At 35.9% G+C, this 17292-nt stretch overlaps 1 protein-coding gene across 1 annotated transcript in view; it reads right to left on the bottom strand.

Annotated features, from left to right (window-relative positions):
* LOC145663811 (uncharacterized) overlaps positions 1-14909 on the bottom strand; it is an 82546-nt gene extending 67637 nt beyond the window's left edge. Inside the window, exon 1 of the mRNA XM_081729903.1 lies at positions 14791-14909. The gene's annotated coding sequence lies outside the window, so the exon portion shown is untranslated. The remainder of the gene's footprint in view (positions 1-14790) is intronic.
* Between the last annotated feature and the right edge of the window lie 2383 nt (positions 14910-17292).

Genomic DNA, 17292 nt, shown 5'->3' with positions numbered 1-17292 from the left:
TTAGTTTTCATAAATTAACATTCTGAATTGGGAACACTTCTGATGTTTCAGTGCATCAGAAGGTGTGTTAAGGGTCTGTTACGCAATTCCTGAAAACAACAACAACAAAAACAAAAAAAGAAACTTCGAAATTATCATAATAAAACTTTTACTTACTTAAAAAATAACCTTTACTCAATTTAAAAATATATGCATTAAGGAGGCTTCATTTTGGAATAACCATTATTTCAGTATCGCTTCAGGTTCAAAAGTTCTACTATCCCAAACTCCGGTTTGCATTGTATATTATACACCCTGTAGTAGTAGTAGTGGTTGTAGTAATAGTAGTAGTAGTAATAACAGTAGTAGTAGTGGTAGTAGTAGTAGTAATAGTAGTAGTAGTAGTAATAGTAGTAGTAGTAGTAATAGTAGGAGTAGAAGTAGTACTAGTAGTAGAAGTAGTTGTAGTTGTAGTAGTAGTAGTAGTAGTTATAGTAGCTGTATTAGAAGTAATAGTAGTAGTAGTATAGTAACAGCAGTAGTAGTAGTAGTAATAATAATAATAGTAGTAGTAGTATTAAAAAAATAATGCTGATAAACCTAAATTTGTTGTTCCACCTCAGCCTTCGACCAACTGAACTGTATAGGTTAAAGTCGTAATTAACTAGAAGCTCTAATTAGTTACTTCGAACTTTCTTTCAGTTTCCCCACCAACCATCTTAAACTGCATACCATTCATTATACAGGCAAGTGACAGCGCAGGTAGTGACAGCCATTAGCATGATGCATAGGGTGACACGTTTGACGGTTATTATCATACTCTATTAGGATTCTAAACAAAAACGAACAAATATTTCCACATCCAAAATTCTTAAAACTTTTCCAGTCTGGAGCCATATATATATATATATATATATATAATAAAAGTGTTGTGCTTTGTGCTGGGGGAAAAGGAATTATATCGATGTGTCACAGTAATATTATAACGATGCGATTCGTGTGGAAGGGATTTCTCGTTCCAATGATGCAAGCACGAATTCACATTCTATCAATAATTAAATCTATCCTGAACACTCATGCATCACTGCACATAAGCTATGTAATTTGGGTTGCATATAAAATAAGGGGTTGAGTAATACGATTTACTCAAAGCTCCAAATTATCATCTGACAAAACTTATCAGACGATTTTCTACTTTCTATTATTAAATCACCAAACTATGGTATGCATAAGTGCCGGAAGTCTTGTAGAACGGCTTTGTCCGTCCGTCTATCTATCGACAGATATCACAGCGAAACCGGTAAGAGACATTGAAATGTGGTTTTCTGCAATCGATTCAGCGTCTCAAGGGTAAGTTCCATCTCCTATGGTTACTCTTTATACAAACCGGAAGTGGTTCAAATTTGTCATTGGCAATTTCAATTTTTATTGCTACACAATAAAAAGGTAACGGATATCAAGAAGTGGTCTTTGCAAATGATTCACCGTCTCAAGCCATCGTACCATGACTTCTCCAAACCCAATACCAAAAACGGAAATTGTTCAAATTTAATATTTCTGTTTTCAAAACTGATTTTCATAGAACAAAAAACGGTAAGAGATATCGAGGTGCAGTTTTTTTACAATTGATTCAGCGCCCAAAGAATAGGTTTCATCTTTGTTAAGCCTCTATTCAAACCGAAATGGTTTCTAGTTTTAATATTTATCGTCACACAGCAAAAAATGTTATTACAGAGTGACAAACGGCTTCTGCAAATGATTCAGTCTCAGAATTACGTCCGATCAGAACCCGCAACACTCTACCAAAACCAGAAGTGATTGACATTTACTACTAATTCTAGTTTCAATACTGATTTCCGTAGAGCAAAAACGGTAACAGATATAGAGATAATTTTCTGAAATCGGTTCAGCTTCCCAAAAGTAAGTTCTATCTCTTCAATTAAAATTCAAATTAACTATTTCCGGTTTCAAACTTTATCGTCATAGGATAGAAATCACAAACGTTTCTTTGAATCGATTCAACATCTAATGTATATACAGAGTGTTTCAAAACAACACCGACAACATTTGGGAGGTGATTCCTGACACCAAGATAAGACAAAAAGTATAGACCAATCTGGGTGCACAAATGCTTCCTTTCGGAGTTACAGGCAGCCGAAAACTAAAAAAAAAAAAAAAAAAAAAAAAAAAAAAAAAAACTTTAAAAGTCCATAGCTTGAAAACTATGTCGACCTATCGTACCTGTAGTCCGGTCAAAACTTCACTTAGGAACTAATATGTGTGCTATCCAAAAATACATGTTTCAGAATCCTAAGGTACTTCCGTAACAATTTTATAGAGGGAGTTTGGTAACGGGCATATAATTTGAAGCACTCACCAACTACCTCTATAAAAATTGTTGTGGAAGTACCATAGGATTCTGAAACTTGGATATTTCGATAGGGCACATACTAGTTCCTAAGTGAAGTTTTGATCCAACTACTGTAGGTTCCATAGTATTGAAGTTATGAACTTTTAAAGTTGATTTTTCATGTTTTCGGCAACCTGTAATTTCGAAAGTAAGTATTTCTGTCCGCAGGTTGGTCTATACTTTTTGTTTTATCTTGGTGTCAGGAATCAAAACCGGAAGTGGTTGAATTTGCTACTACTCCTAATTTAAGATTTTCATAGAGAAAAAAAACTGTAATAGATACTTCAATGCACTTTCTTGCAGTTGGTTCAACTTCCCAAAAGTAAGTTCTATCGCCTTCCTTAGTCACCTATTGAATCCGGAAGGGTTAAAAGTAACCATTTCTGGTTTCAACGTTTATCACCATAGAGCACAAAACAATAAAGCATAGCAAGTAATAGCTTTCTGATATGGATTCAAGGTCGAAGGAACATGTCCTATCTGTGATCTTATTAGTAAATTACTGTTAGTACTTATAGATGCACTACTTGAAATTTTAGTATTGAATTGTCATAGTTCGGAAGTTTACCGTAATTTCACACTGTGAAACGAAACTCACATCTTTTCATAGTCGATATTAGCAAGAAACTCCATAGCTATGGGCAATCACCACAGAACTCTTGTTTCTCATTCACATCTTACCTGTGCCAACCCCGTCTTTGTAAAATACGTATAATGTATATATTTATATTTTTGAGACTTAAAAATATTTTTTTCTATGGGAGATTAGTTGTTTTGTTTGGAGTTAAAATTAGTCAGACGAAGGGGATGAGTTCAACTTAAAAAACAAAAGCACGTGATTGGGATCCGTCAGAAGCCTAACTTCAAGAAAATATTTCAGGGTAACTTCCGTAAATACTACTATTACAATAATAATAATAATAATAATAATAATAATAATAATAATAATAATAATAATAATAATAATAATAATAATAATAAACTAAAATGTCATTAATCCGGACTAACTGGGGATACGTTGACCGGATTAACTGAAATAACCTAAAAGAACAGTAGAAAGTGCATTACAATCCCTCTTATAGCACTACAGCACGACTATTATAGTGCATTTCAAGAACATAGGCCTAAATACATATAAAATACTGTTAAGTGTTTCAATAATATTCACAATAATGGACAAATACATAAAATGAAATGAAATCTTTAAGTTTAACGTCCCACGGTTATGCCGGTTAGGCTAAAGGAGACGGTGATAATGAGAAATGAGTGAAATGGTGGAATGAAGAAAGTGGGAGGAAACGGGAGAACCCCGAGAAAACCCACGAGCACGGTGTTTGTCCACCACAAAGTCCACACGGCGCGAGCTGGGATCGAACCAGGGACCCCAAGCACCGGAGGTGAACGCTCTACCACTGAGCCACCGCGCCCCCAATGGACAAATACAGTATAATATTCTTAACCGTCGCGGATCTATGTGACGAATGTGATTCTTGACTTCTAACCGGATTTGAAACCTTGAACTCAGGCATTCAGAGGCCCCATCACGGCGAAATTAAAATACCGCTAATTTTATATTAATTATGTGATATCTTCAAATAGATAAAAGATAATTGAAATGTGGAACAAGAGCGCCCTAGACAATATTATTTTACATGAGATACCGTTTTCAGGACTCACTTATCTGCTTTCGATTTCCAGCCATTTTGAAAATCGGCATTTATTTTTGCGTTTCTAAATGGCTGCAAACGGAAAGCTACTACGTGATTCGTGATAACGGTAACTCATGAGAAAAAAAATATTGTCTAGGAATATCTTGTACTGCTTTTCGATTATTGTTTTATTTATTTGAATATATCACATAATTACTGTAAAATTTGCGCTATTTTAATTTTGCCGTGATGGGGCATATTGTAGTTTTACTGCAGTAATAATCATAATTTTATGAAACATGACTCTGGTTGCTTTGGAGGTGAACTTTTACTTATCAGTATTGAAACCAAACAACAGTAAACTAGCGAAAACTCAGGTTGGAAAAATCTTCCTTTCTTCGCTTCTACAATGCACCAGATTTATCCCTCCCAGACGTGCAGAAGACTATGCAGTATTCAACGGGTATCGTTTTTGCACCCGAAAAGATTATAAGTAATTGTAAAATACTTTCTCCTATATTTTGAGGGGAAATGTAGAACTAGATTATTTTTATAAGAGAAAAGTATACGTGAAGTGTAAGATCAAATTTGCATGCTACACCAATCGTTTCCCTGTTAAACAAGCGTAGTACATATATATGTTGAATTAGGAATTTGGAATATGTCCCTGATCGCTCCACCTTCATCTTGGTCTATCCAAGGATATCTTTCCCTTCTAGAGTTATGTACGCAACATGCGCTTCTCATATTAATGACGTATTCTAGCAAACTCAGACGTTTTGATCAATCTGATGTTTGGTGATAAAGTTCTGTATACTTATAATCATCGTCATTAGTCCTCTGCCATTATTGGCAGGTCACTTGCCGCAACTGAGAAGTTCCATGTACCACGAGCTTCAAATAACCTCTTCCTCTTCACATACGACTTTTTTAAAATAAAAAATAGCATCCATTAACTGTAGCCTCTTTCGTCCCCTCCCTATTTTTCTTGCCACCATATCCTCTAATGATATATACCTTCTTCATGATACAGCTCTTTCTCATTCAATCTCGCAACCAGTATCTCTTCTCTTTTCAGTTATCTGAAATTATTTTTTTCTTCTCCACCAGTTCTAATACGTCATTTGTTTTCCGTTCCACTCAGGTAATAGTCTCCATTTTTCTCCACACTCATATTTTGAAGCCTTCTAGTATTTTCTTATCGCTTTTGCGAATGTGCCCCGTATAGTACACTATACTTTCCCCATTCATTTATTCGTCGGCATTTCAAAAACACTCAGCGTTCATTCCATTTGTCTCTGCTGCTCAGATACTGTAATATTTGATCCAAATGGAGGCAGTTTTCTTTCGACAGTAATCTTAAAATAAATGATCTTTTAGCGTAAAAATATTGGTCGACGCTTTTTGTTGTTGTGTAATGCATTGTGACAAATAGAAAACTGCAAATATAGAGAAGAAATGTCAAAGGTTTATTGATGTGTTTATTTCTTAGAGCTCCCACGCCGTCAATCCATGTCACTGACACGAAGCTCTGTAATCCATGTCCGTCGGTGCGCTTTACGGTTCACGAGTTTAAATCAAGATATCAACAAATAGCTATAAAAGGCATCCTTTTTCCTTCGAATGTTTACTTCACTATTAAAGAACGGATTGGTTTAAAAGCACACACACACATTCAAGAGGTATTATTGTTATTAGAGTAACATTCGTAGACTAAGTAAATTTATGTATCTGAAAGAAGGGTCATTACCACTCGAACGCTCCAGAGTACTGCAGTGCAAAGCAATCCTTAAATTATTTCCTGCTTTTGATATTATTACAAGTGGGTGCGGCACTGTAAAGAATATAGGTGTTACTGATAAGAGCATTGAACAATAATAGACACAACCAGGTACTTAACAGTGGATTTCTTTCATGTGTATTACGTAAATTAATAAATAGTTTATAAATTATCCAGCAAAATTAAAACTATCAACTGTAACAAAGTGGCACCGTATAATATACTTTTTACCACCATAAAAATCATTTTTTATTTTCTCAAAAACTAAGCATCAGAATTTACCCTCAAGCATTTTGTTCATCTCGATATTGTCTTTTCACTCATGTCTTATGTTTGTATAATAATTTTAGTTAAACAATAAACTTTTGACATTAAATCATAATTTCATTCTATATCTCTACAACCATAACTTGTTGGTGTAATGAAAAGTTTACTTAATGTATACTTGCCACGTTTAAAAGTTCCCCAACTGGCTTCCTTTGTAATAAAGCAGAAAATTTGCCCTAACATTCATAAATAACACTCCAGGCAAGCCATAAATGGCACGAGTGTGGTGTCGACGGAGCAAGTTACTATCATTAAACTTATATTTAAAGTGGATACATTTTGAGTATGTAATGATAATAATAATAATAATAATAATAATAATAATAATAATAATAATAATAATAATAATAATAATAATACCACTAGGATACAGAGCACTGAAGTTGTCCTTTCAAAGAAACAAGATATTAAATATGGAACAGAGACAGATCTAAAAGGTAAAACTGGGGAGCGGGCAGCCAGACCCCAGAGTATGACAGGTATATCATAAGTTTACTATAGAGTTTGAGAAATATATAAATCGTACATTAAATTATTTTTGTTGCTTAAAGAACTGGGAGGACTAAGCCCCCTCGGCTCCGGCCTAGATCCGCTACTACCTATAAAGATGTTAGAACGTGTTGACTAAGTTTGTATATCGCTTAATGTACAAAAAGATAAAGAAATCTAACATCGCATTTTTTTCAGCAAGTCAATCTGAAGACCACCCTGAATTAGAAGGACTTATTGAAATATTCCTTTCATATAAGAAATAAATATGTGCGTTATTCAATTGTTTTCTCCTTCCTTTGAAGCTGCCTGAGGATGGTTTTGCCTTGTCCACTTTATATTGCTGTATGAGTATCCGGATCTTAATAGATGACATAGTGGTTTGGGGTTTACAAAAAATCATTTCCCTCGCTTTTCTCAAAAGCTAAGCATTAGGATTTATACTGACTCACATCATTATGTTCTTCTCAATCAGATCTGTCAATTGGTATACGTCTCATCTTTAGACATTATTTCCTCGTTGAACGCTAATGATACGTTAAAATTCATCTCAGCGTAAAATAAATACTTCTGCATTCGCTTTTTCTTTTCTGTTATTATTATTTTTTTTTAGTTTCTGACGAAATGTTCACTGTCGAGATCACTTAGACGGTGATTCTTTTTGTTTCTTTCTTTCATTTTTGACTAAATGTGGTTCACTGTCCTGGTCCTGAGACGATGGCTTATATTACTTATCGATGACTCACTTAAAACATATTTTAAAAAATCCTATTAATCTATATAAAAGGGATACCAACCTTCGAGCAAGAACCATTCACCATTCACCGTCGACCATTCACCAACCTTCGAGCAAGAAACTGATTCAGTATGTTCTCGTACTTTGGTAAAACTAATTCAGGAAATATTTATGAAAATACATATTAATTCGGATTTGGAAATTCATATAAATTTTATTTCGAGGTCATGCCAAACGACGCTCTTCTTAAAAATTATCTTTTGGGTTCAAAAACTCAATCTCTGTAGATTTAAATTTTCAAAAAAAAAAAAAAAAAAAAAAAAAAAAAAAACTGGAAATCGACACACAGGTTTATAAAAGTAACACTAGTTATGAACATTACACATTGTAGTTTTGGAACTTGGTGTAATTTTAAAATATATAAAATTTTGCCGAAACGACAAAAATAAAACCTAACAAAAACAAACAGATATATAATTGCCTTAATTAAACACGTAATTTGATTATTATTGTTTGGTGATCAGTTAATGATTCATAAAATTGTTAAAAATCTTTAGTACTCGTACACGTAAATGTTTGGTTTACACAGATTTTATTTTAAGTTAAAATGAATTGATTAAATGGCTGATTTATAGTTTAACGTTCCTTTTTATGACCAAGACTACATAAAACGTGGACCTATAGGTTAACGTGGGATCCAAATGTTAACCCTATCAGAACTCGAACCCGTGTCTCCCATGTTGGAATACATGAATACTAATCACCCTGAAACTAGCAAAGTAGACGTGTCTCATAAAATTCTCTCAACTGACCTTAAACTTGAAATGCGATTAAGAAATGATTTTCAAGTCGAAATTTTATTAATTCTAACAGTTTCAAGAGTCATTCCGACACAATAAGTAAATGTTTGTATAGTGATTAGAATGTTACCTAGTGCATATGTTGTGTACAGTTCACAAGTAACTGATTCTAATCTCAAAACTAAGCTATATAGTTTTATGTACAAAGTACATCTAAAGTGCTGCCAAAATGTCTTGAGCCGTGGCAAAAATGTGAACTAAAGCTCACACCCTTCCACATCCACGCGTTGAGCCAATAAGGGTTCAGATGTTGCTAAGTGAGAGAGCCTTAGCGAAAGGGAGTGGAATTCCTTCAGCCAATAGCAGCGCTAGGAACGGAAGACTAGGTGTCAAGTCAATGTGGTATATCTATAGATAAGCATTAAACAAAGGGAAACATACCTACATTTAATACTCATATATACACACACAGGGTTGTTGGTGAAAATTAAACTATGAAGAAAGGCACTTCGAGGAAAAAGAAATTTATCGTTATATGTATAAATAGAAATGATTATGATTTCCGAACTGTAAAGTACTTTTAATCAGTGATGTATTCAGAGGGTGTCCTGAGGAAAGGAGGTGGGCTGATAAGGGCCATTTTTCGCCCATCAGGCCCGAGATGTGAAATGCATGGTTTCCAATAGTATACCTCATAAAAATAAGAAAACAAATATATTTTGATGGAAAGCGCTAGAAGTGAGAGGTAAAAAATAAAATAAACAAAGACGTAAGTCGTGTGTTAATGAGGAACGTAAACACTAATGTCATGAGTTGGAATCCGAGAAAGCAATAGTAAATAGAACACTAACGGCAAGAATAAGAAGAATGAAGTCTATTACGACTATGAGATCAATATATTACATCGGAAATAATCAAGCATAGATAATAATCAGATAGCTGGAGACACTTGTAGCTAGTTTGCAGATTAGGCATCGTGCTTTCTGTTGTCATCTGAATCGCCACTGGACCATCCTGCAGCGGCATCTTGTAGTGTATGAGTATATTCTAGACTCGGTTTCTTAACTGCGGTGGAATTGTGGCGCTAGTAATCCAGAAACCATAGTACGGAAGCAACATGCCCACAACATCCGACGATCCGTGCGCCTACTTTACATTGACAGTACCACTGAACTCGGAGAACAGAAGCATCGTCATGATGTATGTACAGAGAGTACATACCTTTGTCACTTAAGTGCTCGTGAGTGTAAGGATCGGAGACATCAGGTAACGATTGTTGGTCGTTGTTTTTCATCTTTCCCTCAGTATTGCAATATAACGTATTAATGACTTCCCACCGGTACTTCATTGACGCGTGGTATGTATGATTCTTCGATATATATATATCTATTGCAGAATTTCATGCCATTCTGCGACTGGTTTTCCTGCTCGCACTTTTACTCATACCACTTTCAGAAATGACACGCCTTCTCAATACTCCATAACGTGCTGTCTCTATTTTTGCTGCCCTACACACATATCCGCGCAAACAATACATTTTCTTTATATATCTTATTGACATGCTGAGCATGTATTTTCAGTCACAATCAGTAACTTACATCAGAGCTAGAGTATCCAGTTGAACTCGTACATTACAGCGTATAAACGGTATTCATCGCTCTATACTCTCGCGCAATACATTTTGTTCTCTAATAGGTAGAAGGACACACTGAACCAAAATCAGTTAGTACTCATATCAAAGGTTACACAGTGTTATATTTTGACGAGTCAGATTTATTTTGGTTCATCGACTCCTTCTTCCTATAAGCCTCCATCAAAGACAGCAAACATTACCAAAATGTCGCAAAACGCTGAAACGGACTCTCTTTGGGCACTCATTTCTATGACTTACTATTTTCTTTATCACGTATCTATTATTTTTACATATGCAACATATCTTCTAGTAAACAAATACATTGCAAACTTGTCGGAATCGGACACTTCATTTTTCCGTTGTCTGATGGGCGAAAAATGGCCCTTATCCGCCCACCTCCTTTCCTCCCTCCAGAGTTATGAAATTCCTCCCAGGACCATATCTTCTACGAGTAATATTCTTAGTATGGATTCCCGTATTTTCGGGTACTACTTTTCATCACCCCCGTATATTGAAGTTTTTCCTTTAAAGGAGGTAGCTTCCGAAATCATCACTCTCTGTAACCTTGATAGCTTGAAGGCTCGACGTGCTTCAATCAGTTACGTCACATGATATCTAATCAGACATTTGATATCTTTCTGGGAAATCTCGTCTACGTTGCTTTATGCGAGTCCAGAAGATATTTTGAACTAGGTTTGTTAGAGGGCTGGAACGAAATGAGCGATATATCAAGTGAGCGTGCAGGGCTGCAAAGTGGTGATATGCGTTGTTCTGTGAAGAAGGGCTGGCATATTTTAGAGTATATGTAGGCGGACATTATCTGCTGAAATATGACGTTATGAGTTGTCTGAAGAAATAATATAACCTCGGTGTTTATAATTTTCCTAATGTGGAGATCACCTGGTGAGATTGCGTACCAGCAAAGATTTTGTATTTTACCCAACGGCACCGTCACATTTGTTGTATGGCCGGCCGCTTTGGCGTTTGATATTGTAGAATGAGATTGCGCTTACATCACAGGGCATCTATCTTGAATGAGGCCACACTGCAGAACAGAGTGAAACAAGAATAATCCAAAAAATACTTATATCAGTCAGCACATCAGCGACGGTGTTCACGTGCCTATTGTAGTCTGAGGTGTTTGTGTTTTGGATCAATGGAAGTCGCCGCATAGAATACGTGCACCGGTCCAGCGTTCAGTAGATGCTGTCGAATCGTCGACTCACACAAGTTTACAACCATTACGAACTGACAGTGTGGGCGACGCTGTACGGCTTGTGAAATGTATGGGAATAAAATTAATTTCTTAATGCCTTGAAAAGTGAGACGAAGCCTATAATTGTTACAATTACTGGGCTCTGAATTTTCTGCGCAAAATGAAAGTTCTTTGATTATTGGTTTCTTTAATACTTTGTTTTATACTAGCTGAAATATCCGATCTTCTTACGTAAAGGATAAGGCTGATGCAAAAGAATTCAAGAATCTGACAGGTGTGCAACCTGGACCACAAGAAAAACGGCTTGGTTGCATACCTCACAGGCACATATACTTACTGCATAAATTTTGATCTGTCAATCCCCTCGAGTCGAAAACCAAGAAAGTAGCTTCTTGCACGGTTATATCTGGTGAAGGTCTATCTGTCCACATCAACAATATTTGGTGGCTCAAGGTGACTCCTTTCTATGTGAAAGCTGATAAGAGACACACATTAGACTCTTTTTATGTATATTAGTATTAAATATTAAAAGACAATTTGTGAAATTGCTGCAATATTTATTATTATTGAGTTATTTAAAACAACTGTGGAAAAGGTGCAATGAGCGAGACGCGAAGCCTTAACTCTATGTTATAAAGTCAAACTGGTGCCACGAGTATCCCATAATCAAAAATATTCTCGGGAATGGTCGGTTAACAAACCGTGGATACTGTAAGCATGTGAAATGTCACTTCAGATTACAAGGTGACGATGTATGTTTATGTGGACTCTAGAACAAGAACAGCGGAGAATGGAAGCCTTCGAAATGTGACGGTATAGGAAAATGTTAAAATTAATGGGTGGTCAAATGAAAGAATATTATAAATGGTAGGGGCAAAGGGAATATACTGAAGACAGGATAACCTAACGCATTATGTGAATGAAAGAATGACATTATTCATGGGCGTCCGAAGAAAATTTTCTACGGGGGGTCTCACTCCACGGTTGCTATATTATCTCATATTTCTGGTATTTAATATACGTGCTTCACTATATTACGTATACATTTTCGTGAGCCAGGGGGGCCATGCCGCCCTTCAGGCGCCCATGACGTTATTGGCTAAGGAAAGAAGGCAGGAAAGGGTCCGCGATTGAAATGTACAGACCAAACAATACAGTGAACAAGGAAGACAAATTACAACGAAATGAAAATTTTCTGATGAGAAGAAAGAAAGGAAAGCTGCGTGCGAGAGTTTCCTCATCGAAGAACAGCTGCGTTACATATCCTAACCTGGCTTGTCACCGGGTAAAACAATAAGGACTGCGGTGGTTCAGTGGTAGAGCGTTCACCTTTGGTGCATGGGGTTCCTGGTTCGATCCCAGCTCACCTCAAGTGAGCTTTGTGGTAGACAAACACCATGTGCGTTGGTGTTAACGGGTTTTCCTGTTTCCTCCTACTTTCTTCATTCCACAATTTCTTTCATTTCTTATCATCACCATCTCCTTTAGCCTCGCCGGCATAAGCGTGGGACGTAAAACTTGAGGATTTCATTTTGCGGAAAAAGCAATAGAATTAATGTTGGCTATGTACTCGTAATGAACCATCACGAAATTAAAGACCTATTTCAATTCTCAGACCTTGGAGTAGGCTCGTACTTATACATGGGTCACACGGTTCCAGGCCTAGGACAGTATATTAAAAAAAAATCAAGATTGTAGTATGGTATGCAGAAAACAGAGAGAGAAATTTAAGGAAAATCTATCCTTCGTTTTGTACCCTATAAAGGCACTATAATGTTTTTTTTTTTTTTTTTGTCAGTTTTGTTGTTGATGTTTTTGCTTATACAAAACTGAATACAAAGAAAAATGCGGAGGATGATAAAATTTCTTTTGACCAGGAGCATAGGATACCTAAATACAGGCCTCTTTGAAGGTTATTTTTTTTTCTTTTTAGAGGACAACTCATTCCATATAGGGTATATAGGACAACTCATTCCACATATCTAGGGTATCTAGGGTACGTTGTTTGGTCGTCCCTGAAGTCCCATATCTGTCTCGTGACATTCACGCTTGAATTAAAAACTTCAAGGATAATAAAAAAATATCCACACGATTTCTCTTGGATTTTAATGGGAAATATGCCTGTCAGGGCAATATTTACATCTCCAAACCGAAAAGAGGCCACAAATGATAAACGGAAATCCCGCACAAGTTCCGCTTCTGAGACATTAGCGGATATTGAGTTTCTTACGATGTCCACTGAGGAAAAACGCTACGTAACATGGACATTCCGATATCTCAATGCTGAACGTTCTAAGGACGTCTCTTCTTTGTGGGATACAATAACAATAAAAATACTAACATTTCATAGTAGTTATTACGATTAAGTTATTATTATTCAATATCATCATGCAGTCTTGTAGCTGAAAACTTGCTGAAAAATAGTCGTGAGGTTCTAGGGATCACCGATTTCCATTTATCATCTATGTTAAACAATAGAGCGGCTTTATTTGTTGATTAATTGGATCAGTTGTCTTGAAAGGGGAATTAATCACTATTTGTTTTAGTAAATTGACTTACGGATGGAATTTATTGTATAGACGACTTAGAGACAGGGCCGTAACTTGTGGGGGCAGGGGGCAACTGCCCTTCAGGGAAGCTCCCTGTCGTTCGAGAGGGGCCCATTTTAAGGCAAAATTTCCTTACTCCATATACAATATGAACATCAAATTATAAATGAAACATCAAACAGGTTCACTACATTACGTAAACGAAACAGCACATAAAAGGTAAATAAAACAAAAAAGAGTCGTGCCCCCTCCAAAAAAAAGTCTACTATTAGGGGCTCTGGAAAGAATGTTTATTCGTAAGGCTTTGAGATTTGTCAATATTGTTCCCCTTAATTAATTTGTCATGTATGAAACAATTTCAGGAGCGTAACTAACAGTCCGACAGACCTTGCCGTGCGGGAGGGCCCACAGGCAATGGAGGCCCATAAAGATTAAGAGAAAGACGGAAAGAGAGGGCCCAAGAATTTGAAAAACAGCTTTTTCTAGGGGGCCCCGAATACGCGTATAAGTATTTGTCCCCCCCTCCCCCCGCCAGAAAAAATCCAAGTTAGGACGCTGCTTAGAGATACAGTTTTGTAGCAAAATAGCGTCACTTAGCTGTACAGCATAGCAGTGCATTGGCGTTGGATCTTTCTATGTTCAGAAAAGACTGACTCAGAAGCAATTTTCTTTAGTTTTCTGAAAACTATACAATCTTTGACTGATGCCAACTTCAAAAACATTCATTGAATTAACTTCAATCCAATCAGTTATAAATAAGTGCAACGAGAAACAATGTACTCAGACATCACGAAACAATAAGCTGTCTGGCTGGCCGTAATCACTGATGTGCTGCAACTCCAAGAAGAGTAGTTTACTTTAAAAAGAACTTTTCGAACTTTGTAATCCCCTTAATGTCAAATTGATCTCGACTTGTAATAATATTTCTTATGTCTTAGACAAATCCTTTTTACACCAAAAGCTTTCTAAGAAGACAACATGCAGTTTCTAAGACAATATTTTATTACGTCTTTTTATTTCCGCTCGTCTCTGTGAGTCATTAGTAGCTTAGCAACAACGCTTGTCTCATTTTTCAGCCAACACCACAGACGATCTGCTTTTCTTTTATCTTTTTTTTTTTAATGCTTCTATACGTAAACAAACTTTGAGCGCAAAAAACTGACATTCACAACTCCAAAACAAAAGTTTTTATAGATCTGTAATATAGATAATGAGGTCTTACCTGATTTTATGCTATCAAACGGATAATTGAAGTAATCACTTGTTAATTCACACGGCCACTCACTGACAAACTATTGTCAACGCTCAGTCTGTCCTTTTCACTCTCGATGTGAGTGGTTGTTCCGCGCGGAATGAAGAAAGCACCTTTAGTCTTTGCTTACTTCTCACTCCGACTGCATTTCCCTCTACACCAGTGTTTCCAACTACTTTACAAGGAATTATCATACAATTTATTCTTTAAAAAATGTATAAAAAGGTGGTTGGAAAATGATTTTTAAAAAGTTTGCTTTTGCATGAATCGTCATTTAAAAGAAGAAATCTTGCTACCCATAGATCTCACACTAATGCTCCTAAGTAGAATGACAAAGAAGGTAAATTATTCATTATAGCTTTGCAAAATTGAAGATTGCTAATAAAACTCAACTGACCAAAGCAGTATATACAGGGTGGTAGGTAACTCCACCGAAAAAATTTTGGGAGGCGATTCCTTATACGAGATGAAAGAAAAAAGTTCTAATAAACATGGGTCGAAAAACATCTCCTTTAAAAGTTATGAACTACTGAAAATTCGATATATCACGTTTCAAAACGCCCTGGCTTAGAAATTATAGGGCCTATCCCAAGCGGTTTAAGAAATTACACAGAAACTGGTATATGCTCTATCTAAATATCCATGTTTCAGAATTCACCGGTACCAGCGAAACGAACGCACCATTAGTACTTAAAGGAGTATCCCTATACCTCAATTCCTTTTTACAGTTCCTTTCACCGATAACGGAGGATGGTTATATATACTGCTTTGGTCAGTTGAAGTTTTAGTGACAAACACGGAGCATCACTGGTAAAGCGCTGACTCCTGATGCGAAAGAATTTTGGTTCGATCGCGGCCCACGTATACTTGTGGTGGATAATAATGTTTTTCTAAGTTTACTTTAGGTTCTTACATTTAGCGTCCTATACCCTCGTTGCATCATTTATGACCTGCTTACTTCAGATTACAGCACAATTTTCTCCGACGAAATGGTAACGATAATTTCATTCATGATAATTTCTCTTTAAGCAGAATAATTCGTTCTAAATGCTGGGTAGTGTCCTATAAATAGCGGATGAAAGAAAGATCGGTGGTTTTGAACATTACCAGTTGCGTCTGGACTCGATAAATTTGCTGATCAAAGCAGATGTGCTCCTTTTATATTTGAGGCTGGACAAAGGTTGAAAGCCTACCCTGATGGTACAAACTGTTATTAAATAGATTACAGACGTTCTATGAATATTTAATACAACAGTGTCTGTTTCTCCGGCGGTGAGTTTTCGGGTATCTTAACCCATTGGGTTAGTTAAGTTTCAAACAAAGCATTCAATGATTCTTTTATTTTGTGAAGTACATACGCACAGTTTCTTTTAAAAAAAAACTGAAAAATCATTTATCCTTTGTTATGACGTTCAGTGTACAAAGGAGCCAAGTACACTTTGTGATCATTTTGGACATATTTTATGTTCAAGATCTCAATGTGATGCTCCTTTCGCAGCTTGAAAGATTCATGTCCAGATATTGTAAATAATTCTAATAATGTAAAGAAGAAAAGTTAACTTTTTCAGTTACTTAAGCGTAGTGGTCAAACATTATGTCTCTTTTTCTCACAACTTATTTAATTGGAGTTGGTTCCCTTGTGCTCTGAAACGACCCATAAAACAGAAAAGAATTAGTCTTTTGGTTTACTATAAAAAATGTGTTTTTGACCTTTTATTCCAAATCATTTTATTTCAATTCAAACTCACTTAAACCATGAGATTGGTGTGTAAAATTTCTTTGAAAATAACATAACTTTTTCTTTAAAAATAAAGTTTCGGCAAGTCAGTGGCAATCGACTGTTTCGCCTACCTTGGTATGCGATAGTTAATATTAATGTAATTTCAACTCTAATTTGTTGTATCATCAAGGAGCCATATTCTTGACAAAAGAAATGGCAAAAATAATGGAAGAAATTAGAACCTGACAGTTGAAAAGTTTTCAAAAAGGATATACGAACGTTAGAATCTCAATTTAAAATCACTATAATTTATTTTCAATACATATAGTTGTTCTTTTGTTCTCGTGAAATGCAATACTCAAATAAACGTTTCACGGCATTTTTATCGTAAATATAGCAACACTGATTTCGCTCTTCTCTACAACCCGAGTACCTCTAGCGGTGACAACTGGAACTTGTTGAGTGTGATAGGGTAGGACTAGAAGGGCATTGAACGATTTCATTCTTTTACTTCCGTCATTTCGTACAACAGGTGAGGGTTGCACGGAACAATAGGAAAAAATAAAGATTAAAAAAAAAGCAGCGTCAATCTCGAGGTTTATTGCATGTAACAGTTTGTTATGTATGTACTTAATGTCTGGTCGCATTAAAGAAAAAAAACAGTTTCCGTGCTTTGACTGTGTTCCAATTAGAAATTCCAACTAGAGAAATATTTGTACTACATAGGAAAGCATGACCCCAATTTATTCTTC

Source organism: Thermobia domestica, chromosome 11 (assembly GCF_964235325.1).
Source record: "Thermobia domestica chromosome 11, izTheDome1.hap1.1, whole genome shotgun sequence".
In the NCBI taxonomy this organism is placed as follows: Eukaryota; Metazoa; Arthropoda; class Insecta; order Zygentoma; family Lepismatidae; genus Thermobia; species Thermobia domestica.
Note: the sequence above shows the minus strand (reverse complement) of the source record. Positions and strands in the feature narration are given on the sequence as shown.